Source organism: Lissotriton vulgaris, chromosome 7 (genome assembly GCF_964263255.1).
Source record: "Lissotriton vulgaris chromosome 7, aLisVul1.2, whole genome shotgun sequence".
In the NCBI taxonomy this organism is placed as follows: domain Eukaryota; kingdom Metazoa; phylum Chordata; class Amphibia; order Caudata; family Salamandridae; genus Lissotriton; species Lissotriton vulgaris.
The window spans coordinates 1,757,795,672-1,757,810,899 of NC_141695.1; the positions used below are offsets into that span (position 1 = coordinate 1,757,795,672).

Genomic DNA, 15,228 nt, shown 5'->3' on the forward strand with positions numbered 1-15,228 from the left:
CCGGTTGGCCGGGGGGGTGGTGCTGGTAGCGGGGGCGACCGGAGCGTTGTCTCTTCCTCGTCCTTGGCCCCCTCCTCCTCCTCTGGGTCGGTGCTGACCATTGTTGTTCTGGTTCTGTTCGTAGGACCCATTCTGGCCCACTCTGGTGATCTCCCACCGGTCAGCTTCGGCTGCGAGCTGCCGGGGATCCGTTAACTTGCTGTCGAGGAGGTGTTGGCGGAGTTCAATGAAGCAATTGTTCGACAGATGCTCCCATACCATCAGATTGAACAGTTGTTCATAGGTCGTGACATTGCTTCCTTTGATCCAGCCCTCGAAGGCTCGGCTAAAGTAGGTTACATAGTCCACCCAAGTTGTACCCGGGATGCGGGTGCAGTCTCGGAACCTCTGACGGTACATCTCGGGCGTGAGGCCATAGCGGGTGAGGAGTGCCGCTTTCATATGGTCATAGGAGGTCATCTGGTGGTCCGGGAGCTGTAGCAGGGTATCGCGGCCCTCATTGAGGAATCTCCCCCATAGACCGGCTCCCCAATCGCTTCTATCGATCCGGTGTGCAGTCATAGCGATTTCATAGGCCTTAAACCATTGTTGGATGTCGTCCTCTCGGAAATATTCTCGGACAACATCCTTGGGGATGTGTACCTTTTTCTCTGTGGCCCCTGAGGTGTGGGGTCGCTCGGGCACCCCTACTTCTTTATTCTGCTTGCGTAGGTTGATCTCGGCTAGGTTCCGTTCGTGTTCGTATGCCAGTTTCTTTTCCTCGAGCTCCCTTTGTCTCTGTTTCTCCTCTCTTTCTTCTCGGAGACGCAGGTGCTCTAAGTTGATTTTTTGTTCGGCCAACTTAAGTTCAACGTCCATTTTGAGCCGGGCCATTTCTAGCTCGTGTAGTCGGGTTCTTTCTCTTTCCTGGATCTCGTCTTGCGAGAGACCCGTTCTTTGCCCTTCAGGGGCCGTGGTGGTTTTTTCTGCGGTGCTTTGATCGGGGGTTCCGGCAGCCCCGGTCTCTGCCCAAGATTCTAGGGCATGCTTAAAATCATCTTTGGTGCTTAGTCCGGTGGTAGCGATACCCAGTTCGATGCAGAATTGTTTTAGTTCACGATGGCTGTACTCCTCTAATTTCTCCATTTGGAACTTCTCGGTTGATCCGCTTTCTTTAGTTGTCATTGTGATTTCGTCGTGGGGTGAGCTACTCTCTGTACGTTATGCGGTGATTCGGATCGCGCCGCTGGCCACCAATTGTTAGACGGACCGGGAGGGTCGGCCGAGACTACGGGGAGAGGTCTCCGGGGAGAGCCGTCTCCAACGACTGTACAGACAAGTAACTTCCCCCCCCACAGACGGACACCACACAAGGTTGAAGTTTAACGAGGCTTTATATGCAATTCTTAGGTTACGATGATATGATACAAGGAGGTCTGGACTCAGGGGTCCCCTCGGTTCTGGTCTCTGGTTTAGGAAAAGGGGTAGCGGGACAGTCTTGTTACCGATGAGTGGAAAATAGCTCTCAATCCTCGAGCTCGGCGTTCTAGATGATCGGGCCGCGGCGGAGCCAGCAGGTCCCGAGATGGACGAAGGAAAAACGACGGTCCGCGGCGGAGCCTGCAGGTCCCGGTGAAGATGACGGTTACAACGGTCCGCGGCCACGCCAGCAGGTCCCGACGACGATGAAGGAGATGAAGGTTGCGAAGTCTTGTGGCAGCGCCAACAGGCAGGACGATGGTGCACAAGACAGAGCTACGGCAGCGCCAGTAGTCCGTCTAGGATGAGTTCCTCTTTACGTCTCTCGACTCCAAGATACAACTGCCTTCCTGCTCTGGAGCTGCCCCAGTTATAGGGCTGGTGTGCTTTGATGTCCGGACCCTCGCACTTGGAGGTCGGGAGGTCCGGGATGAGGGAGTCCAGACACCCAGCAGGGGGGTGGAGCCAGCGCTCGGGGAGGCGATGGGCGAGCGGCACTTGGTGGGGGAGAGCCATCGACACCTCCTTCTCCCATTGACTTGCCAAGTAGCCCGCTCACCTCCTGGGTGGATGGTGGTGCCGGGATGTCTGAGGCCTGGCCAGGCCCAGGGTTGAGGTCGGCCGGGGGCCAGGTGGCCACGTGGTGGAGTGTCCAAGATGGCGCTCCGGAATGGGCGCGTGGGCTGGCAGTGGATCGGACCCACGAGGTTGACATGCTCGAGGGCAGGGGTCCCTGAGGGGACGGAGGACGTGCAAGGGTGGTGTGTAGTACCGGCGTGACCGGGCTCAGGCCTGGTCGGGCCGGGGGAGAGCGGCCTTTCATGTGGCCTGTCCAACACATATTTCTATACAAATTGTGTTTTTCTGTAACTTTAAAGCATTCGTATAAGGATGACATTAGTACATTTATGTTCTGTCTTCGACCCGAAGCTCCTTGATTGGAGCACTCACTGTGGAATGTTTGAATAGGGTCACGTGTACTAGGAAGTCTTAACAAAGAACGTGTCGGGTCACACTTGTGAGCACTTCCTATTCAGAAACTTTTCGGATTACTTTTATTTGAAGTCTCAACGATCTACCCAATATGTGTGGAAAGCAAAGGAGCATCTACCGTTCACAGCATTTTAGAGTGTATGCATCCTACATTGTTTCCGTTTGTAATGTCCTCAGATAGAACATCTATAAAGGAAATAAAACACCTTACAAAAAAAAGATTAGCCAGTTAGTGTAATTTTTACTAGGCATAGGAACACGGTTTGTAATACTAATTCACGTGCAATTGATTTGATTTCTGTTTGACATCTCACTTTTCACAAATAAATAACTATCGGCTGCGCTTAAAGCATCTAATCTGCCCATCAGACAGTGTACTTTGGTTTAATTGTAATAATTGGAGGTCAATGAAATCTAAGGAAAAAAATTGCAAAAACATTTCCGAGTTTCTGAGGGGAAAAGAAGTAAAATCTGCAGGAACAACAGTGAAATATAATAATATTCCTGAGGTAAATTCCAAGAAGAATGAGAAAAACCCATTAAAACTCTACTTGTGTTTCTTTTCAACATTCCTGAATTTTTAGGCAACAAATACATTTAAACAGCTATCGTCTGTATTCGACTCATGCACATCTTTCTTCATCTACAATTTGTGAATCCTGATATAACCCTTTATGTTTCCCTTTGCATCTCCCAGTAAATAACTTCCAGCAGTCTTTCTGTTTGAAGATGCCAGGGTATCTGACAAAGACTCTTTCACTTAGGCCCCTCGTTGCATATTTGTACTTCTATAAGGCTGTCACACTTTTACATTCAGTTACACTGAATATGAGGCACCGAGTGACTTGGAACAGGCACCATACCTGCAAAGACTCGCTATGCAGTTGCCAACTGCTTAGCCTAATCCACAACCCACCTGTGTGGCCATTACAATGAATAAGTACCTCGATCTGTGCCTGCAGCATTGCTAGTTTATGTTAGTGGGTGGAGCTCTGAGTCCTCCTTTCCAATCATTCGTTTTTAGGTCTCGACTACAGCATTGCTATAGCAATGCTTGTTTGTCGAGATTATAGTAAGGCTTTCAAAAGTCTACCCAAAACTGCGGATAGGACACAGGTCATGTGAGCCAGGCGCAAGCACATCGCCAGCCACATCACACAGTGTCTGAGCCTCGGCATCAGACTTCAAAGGAAGCCGCTCCCCCGCCCCCCATCGACTTCAAAGGAAGCCTCTCCCCGCCCCCCCATCGACTTCAAAGGAAGCCGCTCCCCCGCCCCCATCGACTTCAAAGGAAGCCGCTCCCCGCCCCCCCATCGACTTCAAAGGAAGCCGTAGTAAAAAACAACTAATTTAGTCTACTTACCAGCCATCAAAACCTAGAAAAATAGGCCTTCTGCATTATTTTCTACCTCCTGCAAAGCCAACAAACTTAAACTGACTGGCTTGTTACATTTGTTGCCTGTAATAAAAGCCTTCTGGCTATGTGGACACCTCAGCCTCACCTTATCACTCATTGTTCACATGCCCTTGGAGTTGATCGATTTCTGAGGCATGAAACTGCTTTCATGTATAAGAACATTCCTCCTTGCCATTACATACACAATGAAAACCCTAAACACTTTTAAAATGACATAGTATTCACCTGCTTAATCTAGACTATTTGCCCAGCCTTTTTCTTACACCTCGAGTGTTGTTTGTCTAAGGAAGTGTTATGCAACATTGATGTGCAGTATGACCCATGCTCCTGTACAAAACCAGGGATATACTTTCTCCTGGCTAGGAGGCTTGGATGTTGGAAAAGCTACTTCAAAAACCACTATTGCTAAATGTTGTAACTTCTTTATCTCCCATTACCATTTTCTATGCAGGATATCCCTTATTTTGATTGTGCATACACATTTCACTAGGATGGAAGCAGCATTTCCAGATTTCTCCAGGCATGTTTCTATTACATGCAAGCCACCAGTTAGGTCAGACCTCATGCATTCTACATTGCTTGCTCTGGGTATTAGGCCTTAATAAACCTGCTTATTTCGGCCATTGCCTTCCCAATGCTACCTTTCTTTATCTTCTTGCTACGGAACCTACTCATGTGTCCTTCCAATAGGTGTCTGTCATTAGCACAGTATAGGTTCAAATAAAAAAAAAAATTGTAATTTCCCTTTCTTATGTGCTCTAAATGGGGCACGTGGAAAAAGAACAGTTCTGAGACAATTGTATTTGCATCTTTAGGTCAATTGTATGTTTGGTTAATATGCCTCGATCATTAGGTAGATTTAGTAACTGCAGTAACATATTTTGCACCCTGTCCAATAATAGAGATTTTGACTGGGACCTTGCTATTTTTAAAGTCTTGCGAGTTCTCTCAAAACATGTGGTTTTGTCACAGGTAGGGTATTTTCTTTGCTAGTTATATCCGGGCCCCTCACACAGACCACTCACACTGACCCCTCACACACTGCCCTACACACATCAGCCCCCACCATCTGCCCCCTCACACACTACCCTACACACATCAACCCCCACAAACTGCCCCCTCACACACTGTCCTACACACATTAGCCCCCACAAATGCCCCCTCACACTCTGCACCCTCTCACACTCTGCACCTTCTCACACTCTGCACCCTCCTCACACTCTGATCCCTCCTCACACACTGACCCCTCCTCACACACATTGACCCCCCTCACACATACTGACCCTCTCTCACACACTGACTCCCTCTCACACTCTGCACCCTCTCACACTCTGCACCCTCGCACACTCTGCACCCTCTCACACTCTGCACCCTCTGCACACTCTGCACCCTCTCACACTCTGCACCCTCTCACACTCTGTACCCTCTCACACTCTACACCCTCCACTCACACATACCACTCACACTGACCCCTCCACACTGCCCCCTCACACACTGCCCTACACACATGGCCCCCACAAACTGCCCCTCACACACTGCCCTACACACATTAGCCCTCACACTCTGCACCCTCTCACACTCTGCACCCTCTCACACTCTGCACCCTCTCACACTCTGCACCCTCACACACCGCACCCACACACACACCGCACCCACACACACTCTGCACCCACACACACTCTGCACACTCACACACACTGCACCCTCACACACACTGCACCCTCACACACACTGCCCCTGACACACACTCTGCACCCTCACACACTCTGCACCTTCACACCCACTGCACCCTCACACACACTGCACAATCACACACTCTGCACCCTCACACACTCTGCACCCTCACACACACTGCACCCTCACACACTCTGCACCCTCACACACTCTGCACCCTCACACACTCTGCACCCTCACACTCTGCACCCTCACACTCTGCACCCTTCCACTCTGCACCCTCACACACTCTGGAATGGAACATACACTCCAAATACCACTCAGTGCCACATAATTACACGCCACATATTTGCACTGCACTCAATGCAACTTACACTCCAAATACCACTCAGTGCCACATAATTACACACCACATAATTACACTATACTCAATGCAACACACACTCCACACAATACCACTCAGTGCCAAATAATTATATGCTACATAATTACAATGCGCTCAACGCAACATACGCTCCAAATACCACTCAGTGCCACATAATTACACGCCACACAAGTACACTCTACTGAATACAACATACACTCCTCAGTGCAACATAATTACACGAAACATAATTACACTCTACTCAATGCAACATACATACACTCCACATAATATTTATTTTATTTTATTTATTTTTAGCTGTTTTATAACGCGCTCTGTTACTACCAGAGTATCCTGGCACGAAAGGAGAAAACAAGCAGGTGGCCAAAAAGAAACAGAAAAAAAAAAACATTTACAAAGTCTAATAAGCAGATCTAAAAAGATGCGTCTTCAGTGCCTTCTTAAAAGGTACAACATTCTGGATTGATCTCAAGAACAAAGGCAGAGTGTTCTAGGCCGAAGCCGCAAGGACGGCAATTGACTGGCCTCCAAGGCGCATTCGCCGAAAGCGAGGTACACTAAGTAAATTACAATCAGCTGAGCGTAGAGATCGAGTGGGGGTGTAGCGGCTGAATCTTTTCTTCAGATAGGAAGGCCCAAGATCATTGACTGCTTTAAATGCTAGTGTTAGGATTTTAAAAGTAATCCTTTGAGTCACCGTCAGCCAATGTAGTTCCTTCAAATGGATTCGCACGCTCTCTCTACTGGGCACATTGCACAGAAGTCTCGCCGTCGCACTTTGGATGATCTGTAATCTGGCGACTAGGAAGGCTGGAGTTCCACTAAGAAGAGAGTTGGCATAGTCGAGCCGTGATAATATTAAGGCCCTCGCGACCGACTCTCTTGCTGAAGATGGAAGATATGAAAAGAACTTTCTCATAGCCTTGAGGGATCCGAAGCACACCCCTGTACGTTTTTTTATGTGTGCCTCAAATCTCAGATCCTCCTCAAACCATACTCCCAAGTTCTTTGCAGGGATGGTAACTGAACTTGGCTGGGGAAAATCCGGAGGCCACAAGAGTTCTCTAAAATTAGGCGGAAACTGGCCATACAACAAAATTTCTGTTTTGTCTTCGTTGCATTTTAGCTGTGCCACTGCTAACCAATTAAAAACCGCAGAAAGACAAGAACAAATGACCTCAGTGTTGAGTGCTGTATCAGGCCATGTAAATAGAAGTTGCGTATCATCTGCATACGCTATAATTTTGGCCCCCATTTGTTCAGCCAGCACTATGAGTGGGGTAAGGTACACATTAAAAAGCAAGGGGCTTAATGTAGACCCCTGGGGCACCCCGGTAGTAAGAGGCTTGGCCGAGGAAGAGAAAGGCGGGATCCAAACCTGCTGGGACCTATCGGACAAAAAAGATTTCACCCATTCTAGTGCTGAGCCCAGCACACCAATCTCAGCCAATCGAGTCAGGAGGAGTGAGTGCGGGACAGTGTCAAACGCGGCAGAGAGGTCCAATAAAATTAGAACCGCTCTGCCGCCACTGTCCAAACACTCCCTAATCGCCTCTGTGATCTCCACCAAAGCTGACTCCGTGCTGTGTGCTGCACGAAAGCCGGACTGGGCAGGGTGGAGAGCCTCCGAGGATTCCACAAAGGCATTCAGCTGACAAAAGGCAAGTTTCTCTCCAATTTTCGCCATGGCTGGAAGCAGGGAAATGGGTCTATAGTTGCCCGGCACAGCAGGATCAGCACCCGTCTTCTTCAACAAAGGAAGAAGCTTTGCCTGTTTCCATTCCTCGGGAACCTTAGATGTTTTGAAGGATAGACCCATTATTTGTGAAACGACTAATGCCACTTATTCTGCCACTGCAGCCAACACCCGGGCCGGGCATTTATCACCAGGGGCACCGGATCTCAAAGACTTAATCGCAAACATGGTGTCTTCCACTGAGGGGAGGGTAAAACTCTCCATAGTGTCACAGTGCCACATAATTATACGCTACATCATTACACTGCACTCAATGCAACATAACCTCCTCATAATACCACTCAGTGCCACATAATTATAGGCAACGTAATTACACTGCACTCAATTCAACAGACACTCCAAATACTACTCAGTGTCAGATAATTACACGCCAGATAATTACACTCTCCTGAATGCAACACACACTCCACACAATACCACTCAGTGCCATATAATTATATGCTACATAATTACACTGCACTCAATGCAACATACGCTTCAAATATCACTCAGTGCCACATATTTGCACAGCACAAAATTACACTCTACTGAATACAACATACACTCTCCATATTACCACTCAGTGCCACATAATTACACTCTTCTCAATACAACGTAAATACACTCCACATAATACCACTCAGGGCCATATAATTACACACCTCATACTTACACTCTACTCAATGCAACATAAATACACTTTATCTGTCTATCTATAATCCTTACTCTATCTGTCTTTCTATCGCACTCACTCTATCTATCGCCATCACTCTATCTATCTATCTATCGATCGCCATCTATCTATCTATCTATCTATCTATCTATCTATCTATCTATCTATCTATCTATCTATCTATCTATCTATCTATCTATCTATCTATCTATCTATCCATCGCCTCCCTCTATCTATCTATCACCCTCACTCTATCTATCGCACTCACTCTATCTATCACATCACCACAGTATCACTCAGCACCACTACAGCATCACTTAGGGGCACCACAACATCACTTTGCGCTACCACAGCATCCCTGAACACCACAGCATCACTCGTCGCCACCACATCACTCAGTGCCACCACAGCATCAATCTGTGCAACCATTCAACAATAACTGGTTCAAATATGTTCTCTCAATTTTTCAAGCTTTATTACAAATGTCACAAAAAGATGTTAATATTTCACTTCTGTTCTTGGATTTTCGTCACAATAAAATACAATGAACATTATATTCACAAAAGTTATTTACAAAAGCTATTGCCATTATAAATTACAATAACTTTTATTTAAGTATTAATTATTTAAAAAAATTAAAAGCCATTTTTATTTGTAATATCAATAGATCTAAGTCACGTAAATACAACACATATTGCATTACTAATGCTATAGGTGTCACATTTGCGAAAGTTAAAACTATTGGCATTGTAAATGACAAAGCTATTAATTTTGCTATTTTCAAAACCAACACATAAATAAAAAATTGGTCATTTACAATACCAATAGCTCAAACTTTCCTAATGCAAGACCTATTGCATTACAAATGCTTGTTCTACAATGTTCCCAGTATCTGTGCCGAGTTCCTACAGCCCCCGCCCCCCTCCTCCTCCTCTCACCCCGGTCTGCACATTTCCCAGTCTGTGCACAAGTGTAGGTCTCTGTACTATCAAGATACCTCAAGACCTGCGACTCCTTCGCTGAGTCTTAGCTGTTGGGCCATGAGCACTTTGCATTCTGGGACTTGTATGCCTACGTTTCCAGCATGACCCCTGTGGCTGCGCTCTTTGAGGGGCCCTTCAGGTGGCTAAACTCATAGCTATACACAGAGACCCCAGCTTTGCACTGCGGGGACTGCAGGAAGCTCGGTGTCACATGCTGGTGAGTGAAAAGACACTCAGCAGCAGCTTCGTGTTCCCTCACTCCTTTTCCATGAATTAAAGCTTCCATTTTCTATCCTTGCCCAGTGAAATGTGACCGGATAAATGTGGGTTCAAGTAGCGTTGAAAGTTGAAAAATTAAAGAAACTGCTTCCTGATGAAAAGGTCAACATTACAAGTACGGGGGTAACAGTAAAATAGTATGCAAATTCTTTAGTTCTGTCTGAATTTAATTTGTATGTAGTTTATTGGATTGCAGCATTAGCATTCTTAAAAACATTTCATTACTGATTTTGTTTGAAAAGTTCTCAGTGGTTTGAAGGTATGTGTGTCGCTTTTTGCTCCACCCAAAATGCAAAACAAATGTAATTTTTACACAAACCTCACAATATTAGTAGTTTGGTTTGATGTGATGGGTTCAGGCAGGCATATCGGTACGAGACTCTATGACGGGAACCCCATTTTGAATACACAGCAGGCTGCGGGCGGTCTAGCTGCAAGGGGGCAATGACATTATAAGAGCCCCTCATTGGACAGAGAAAAGAAGTACCTTTGTGACTCTTTCCAATAACTGCTTAGCATATGTTTATGCAAGACTCTTACGTCCCTCAGAGAAAGCTGAGAAACATGTCCGGTCACTGACCCCTCATAGATGAACCCATCTCATCACACCAAACAATTTTGGATTGCATATTGATAATGCCGAGAAATGCTCTGAGGGCTGTCTGTAACCCCTGAGAAGATATACTGCATCTGTGGGGGAAATAATTTTTTAATCCTGAAGAAGGTGTTGGCTATAAAACACAAGAGCCATAACCGAAACGTGTCGATGCTAATGTTGAGTCTTGACCCGTTAAGCTTATGGATACAACAACTCCTTTTGCGATAATACTACGAATTGGAGTTTGATTTATTTTCCTTCCAACTAGCGTTTTTCATCACTCTTTGTAATTTGGAATTCTTTTCCATTTTTGTGTATTTCCCATATTTTGTGTGGTATATATTAATTGTGTTTTTACTGTTTTTAATGATGTGTAATAAAATGTACATTTTTTTAAAAAACGTATCACCTATATTTCTTTCTATATCATTGTCTGTGGTTAAAAAGTCTTTCCATATATGTAATGGTGTGGCAATAACTGTTGTTGTGTTTAAAGTTACCCAAAGGGGAACCGTTTCTGACGGTTGTCTTTTGGTACCCTACCCCTTTGGTTTGTGGGTTTCTCTCTTTTATTAGAGACGTTGGGGCAATCTACCCCTGTTCTTCAGGACCGCTCCATCACTCCAGAATTTCAAAAGAGAAATTAAGACCTGGTTGTTTGAATGAACAATCCTCTAGTGCCTCGAAACCTTCACAGGTGTTTTGCAGTGCTTTATGAATTTTTGATTGATTGATTGAATATTACCCATCTGTTTATATTTCTTTTAAACTGAGCAGTCCTTATGTCAAATTTCGACTTGATTTATATTCAGACCTTTACCTGCCTTTTAAACCAAGCAGTTTCTATGTCGGACTGTTGTCTGTTATATTTAAACTTGTATTTCATTCTTTATTAACATTGCTACTCATTTACATATGGCCAGTCAAAATATATTTCAGTCTGATGTACAAACTGAGAAGCGACAATGTAAGCTGTTCTTTTACTTCTGTGCCAAAGAATTTAAAGTTCAGGAGGAGAACAGTACCAAATGTACAGACAATTATTGGATTTGTTTTGATTGCGAAAATATTCATAGATGCGGAAGAGAAAGATGACGTTATAACTCATAAAGAATTGTAAAAACTAGAGAGGTAATTCCCGGGGTTGGTCAGAAGCAAGAACTAATCCTGAAAGCTGAAGTGAACACTGCCAGTTTGGAGAGTAAAGAACTTCCTCTGCCCATGTAATAATGTGTGTTCAAGGGCACGTCAGTGCTCCAGGAAGTTTCTATTTAATGTATCTTGTTACCCGTGTTAGGCGCAGGGAGCTCCACAGCTTGTCCGGGTGCATAACAGCAAGTAAACAGATCCGAGCGCCCCTGTCCGGAGCGGATCCGAAGGTGGGCGAGGGAAGTGCCTCGAAGCAGAGAGATTAACATTCAGGCGGGAGGCTCCTGAACGGGGACAGCTCTCAACTTCAGAGGAGACTGCAGCAGCCAGAAGAGACAGTTTCTCCGGTCAGCGACTGAGCCTCTCTCAACCAAGGGCAGGTGCCCTGGGAAGTGACGCATGAACTTTCAGCCGAAGAAAGAAGCAGGTGCCCTGGTAAGTGACTGTGCATCTCTTAACCAAGGGAGGGGGGACAAGTGCTCTGGCAAGTGACTGTGCGTCTCTCAGCCACGGACCAGGGGCGGCTTCTCCATTAGGGTGGAGGAGCGTCGCACCTCTGCTTTCTTGCAGTGCCAGAAGCAGAAACATAAAATGGTAAAACTAACATTTTATGTTTCTGCTTTCTCGCACTGCGGGAAAGTAGAAGTGCCTGGTTGGGGGGGGGGGGGGGGGGGGGGGCGGGTCTGCTGTAAAGCAGGGAAGACACGGCTAGCCCACTGTAGTGGGTCCTGACTGTTTGGTTGGCCCTCTGGGGCCGACCAAACCAGTCATGCACACTCTCCCTTTTCTCTACTTTAGGCTGCATGCAGCCTATATAGAGAAAATGGCTTCCGTACAGGTGCCTGTCTGCACCAATCACAATGCTACCGCAATCAAACCCGTCCCGCTCCCCTGCGAACCCCCCAACCTGCGAAAACCCCCCCACCCCAAACCTGAGGAAACCCCCCCCAACCCCGGTATGCCAGCCGCAACTGGAATCACAGGCAGCACTACTTTCAGTTAACTCTAAATAACAATTAATCGGCAGCGGGTTTTCTTGTGGGAATTCAGCTTCTCTTTAGAGTAAAGGTTATTTTAAATTCTGAATCTCCCTTTGCCTCGTCAAAGGTCAGAAGCCTCCTATATGGTGGCCAGCTGGCTAGTAATACTAAATGGGTTGCCTTGATCCTAGACACGTATTTCTAAGAAACAAACTCTTCGTGATGTCACACAGGAACCATAAACCTCAGAACCTTGTTCTGGCAGGCCCATGAATAGCCAGGGTGCTGCATTCGCCCCAATGCCCTGCACGGCCCGGGGTACATAGGACAAACCTTACCAGAGGGCACCCATACCTATGCACATGGTAAATGATTAACGGCACAAGGTGAGCTGACCAGGCACAAATATTTGCTCGCCACTTCATCCATGTTTACAGGGTTTGTTTTGTGGACATCTCTGCTTGCGGAGCTGCACAGTTACAGGCCTGGACACATAGTGCCAATATCGGCCACACTCTCCAGCCCTCATGCAGCAACATACAGGTAATATAAATAAGCAGACAAGACAACTTTTATTGGTGGTGAAAATTGCTGCAGGTTTATTAGCATACCAAATATGCCAACAAGGTGGGTTATCTTACAGGTGATCCAAAGGCAAGCCGCCCCTCGCGGCCTTCCACCTGATGGACCAACTTGCATCGTGGCCTTAGCCAAACGGTGCTTAGCGGTTGTGATGAGGGGAAAGCCCCTCCCATTTTCGGTGAACCGTCAGTCCACCCCCTTACTCACGCTCCCCCTACAATGGGCAGAGCGTTCAAGCGACCCCAGGTTGTACAGGTTTCCAACCGCCCGTAGGACAGACGGGGAACCGTTGCACCTCAGGGTCCACCGCAAAGACTTCCTGGGGATATTAGGCCTCAGCACCCTTTGTGCTCTTGAAGAGGGTACCCCGGAGTACCTTTCCACCTCTGGATGGCCCTGTAACTCTGCCACAGCCCTGGTGGTGGTGACCGTCTCAACCAGGGCCCCCCACCGCAGCCGGCATTCCTACTTACATCCTGCTATTTCTAGGGCCTCTCCCCTTATCCAGCAAGAACAGGTCCATGCTTATACTGGACAGATTTACCCCATCATCCTCAAAGCACCCTATGAATTTGCCATGTAGCACCTGCGGGAATGAGATTTTGATATCAAATTATGATTATGATCAATTTAATAAATTATCTCATTCATCTATTTTGGACCGCTAATATCTGTCATTGAGGAAAAGACAACCCCCGCATAGATTAGACAAACCCCATTAACTGACGCCACTCTGAAGAACCACTTACAACTGATAAAGTTTAAAAGTTTTATATGAAGTTAATTTGAATGCCATACAATCCTTACAGAATAAATCTCAAAGTATACAAAATACAAAAATCAGTCTCTAGATCCGCAATCAAAGCTCCAGTGTGAAGTGGTTCCTTCTGCGTCATCTGCAGTAAGATAAAATAATCAAGTTAAAACTGTCCCTACTCTATGCTATGTGACATCCCTATTTCACAAGTTTCTTCCCTAAAAAGGTGTCAGCAGTTTGACTCCCAAAGAAGTTCAAACTCTCTTAGCCTCTAAAGGAATTCTTAAATGTTAGAAGCAGTACCCTCTCTGCCTACCCATCCGCTCTTCTTAAGAGTCCTCGGCCTACTGCGCCCTTGCGCTCTGATCTCTCAGCGCATCTGCTCAAGGCATCTACCCTTGTCTTTGCTCTCGCCTTAGCCTAATGCTAATTGCTCTGCTCTCCTCCCATTGCCCTTCTCTGATTGCTCTCTCCTCCCCGGGGTGCTGTCCCTAAAATACACAATCACTGTGTGGGTGAAACGCCCCTTGACGCCCACCACGGACTTTCCCCGATGATGTCAACTTCTTGCTTCTTCCATTGGTCCACTCCTTGCGTCGTTCGTTAAGTTGACCCGTCTCCTTAGATGTCATCTTCATCATCTCGCTGGCTACTTTCATTGACACTTTTATTGCAAAAGTCAAACGACCTTAGACAAAACTTTAACTCCATATCGCTTAACTTGACCCTTCTAGGTCCTGTGAATGGTCTTGTCAAAACACAGTTCAAATTCTAAGTGTCTCTCCTCACGCACAAGCAATAAGCTCCGTCCGGCATTGTCACCTTAAATCTAACAAGTGCTAGACTTCTTGGCTCTCACGTCCACATCAAGCTATTTACGACTTTTACAAGCCCATTAAATTACATACATTTGACTAAGCTCCTGCGAACTCTTGGTCAGTCGGGTTATAATCACAAATGACCTAAACTCTTCCAGCATTCCTACAAAAACCCTCTACACAGTGTAACCTTTAACATACATTTATATATTCGTACTTTTAGCAAAGTCTTAGTTATGCTTGAATACATTTTACCTAGAATATAAACTACGTAGAGTATAACTTTTATATTCTCACTGGTTACATCGTTAAATAGGTTCTCTGCACATTTCTCCACGTTACATTTCCCTACGTTTTTCTCTCATGTTACTCCATTTTAAAGTTATACACGTACATGTATTCTACTGTGCACGTTCTACATTTCATAAGCAATTCTACACATTTCTATGTCTACCCATCATATATACGGGCCTTCTAAATCTAATGCATGTTTAACATGTGAATACATTTACATTTCCTATACCATGTTATCACGTTAGTTGACCTTTATACTATTATCGTCAACTTTACATTACGATATGCGTTTCATTCCTACGTTTATAACATATACGTCTAAATATGGCTACTATATATTTTATATTCAAATTGCGCTCTCTCAGTTCCCCCCTTTGATGACTTTTAGGAGTCATCACTAAAAGCAATTTGAATACAACCTTTTATACAGAACTAGTTACCTCATTTCCTCTG

At 45.8% G+C, this 15,228-nt stretch overlaps 1 protein-coding gene across 2 annotated transcripts in view; it reads left to right on the forward strand.

Moving 5' to 3' along the window:
- Nucleotides 1–11,448: 11,448 nt before the first annotated feature.
- LOC147706598 (cell adhesion molecule CEACAM6-like) overlaps nt 11,449–15,228 on the forward strand; it is a 452,704-nt gene continuing 448,924 nt past the window's right edge. The window contains exon 1 of one of the 2 annotated variants that reach the window (XM_086929104.1): nt 11,449–11,779. The gene's annotated coding sequence lies outside the window, so the exon portion shown is untranslated. The remainder of the gene's footprint in view (nt 11,780–15,228) is intronic. The other variant, XM_086929103.1, reaches the window with a different exon arrangement.